Genomic DNA, 1,302 nt, shown 5'->3' on the forward strand with positions numbered 1-1,302 from the left:
AAGAGGGGGAAGGGAAGAGCTGTACAACTTTATGGCTCAGCTCATCAGGCGAAGCACACGTTTTATTAGTTTCAAGAGGATTTCATCACGGAATAAGCAGTTCAGTAAGGGGCCCTTGAGCAACAGGACAAATGATTCTTCTCAACAGGAATTTTTGAGTTTTACCCCCAATATTTTATGATGAACATTTTCAAACAGAGTAGTTGCAACAAGGTAGACACCCATATACTAATATTAATATTGTACCCTGTACAGCAGGTATGATTCCACCTATTTTGTGGATGACGAAACTGAGGTATCGGGGAGCAGTAAAGCAATGTGCCCAAGCCCGTGAAACAAGAAGCAGGGCCCAGATTCAAGCCTCAGTGTTGGGGCGCCTGGGTGGCTCAGTCCGTTAAGCCTCTGACTTCGGCTCAGGTCAGATCTCACGTTTGTGGGTTCGAGCCCCGCATCAGGCTCTGTGCTGACAGCTCAGAGCCTGGAGCCTGCTTCCGGTTCTGTGTCTCCTTCTCTCTCTGCCCCTCCCCCTCTCATGCTCTGTCTATCAAAAATAAATAAAACATTTAAAAAATATTTTAAAAAACCAAACTTAGAGAGAGAGAGAGAGAGAGAGAGAGGGGGGGGGGGGAGAGGGAGCAAGAACGAGCTGGGGAGGGGCAGAGAAAGAGGAAGAAAGAAATCCCAAGTAGGCTCAGCGCTGTCAGTGGCAGAGCCCGAGGCGGGGCTCGAACTCACAAACTGTGAGATCATGACTTGAGCCCGAACCTTCAAGAGTCCACTCTTAAGCCACTGAGCCATCCAGGCGCCCCGCAATTCTTTTTAAAAGGGGGTTCCTCCTCGGGCAGTTTCAAGCGTCAGCTCCTCCTGAGGATATAGAAACCTTATTTTTCCGAGGACAGGATGGAGTGAGGATGTGGTGGGGAAGAGGGATTTCAGCTCTCTGGGAATCAGACTGGATGCGGTTGAGCGTGGCGGGGGGCGGGGGGCCAGAAGGCTCCGAGGACAAGTTCTGCTGACCCCAGCTCTCGCTGTGCGGGCTCCGCCAGTTAGCAGAACAGGACTCTCGCGGCCGCTTTTGGCTGGAGGTGTAAGGAATCATCTTTCTCCTGCTCCAGACTTGCCTTCGTTCTGCAAAGGGCAGGAGAAGACAGCCATGGCGGCCCTGGCGTCCGCCCCGGGCCCAGGAGAGCACAGGGGGACCGTGGAGGAGCCAAGCCGGGACGCCGAGGGGACCCTGCACCCCGCGGCTCGCCACGCTCCTCCGGGCGGCCGCAGCCGGAGCGGCCGGCGGGCCGGGGCCGG

The sequence above is a fragment of the Suricata suricatta genome, chromosome 14 (genome assembly GCF_006229205.1).
Source record: "Suricata suricatta isolate VVHF042 chromosome 14, meerkat_22Aug2017_6uvM2_HiC, whole genome shotgun sequence".
NCBI lineage: Eukaryota > Metazoa > Chordata > Mammalia > Carnivora > Herpestidae > Suricata > Suricata suricatta.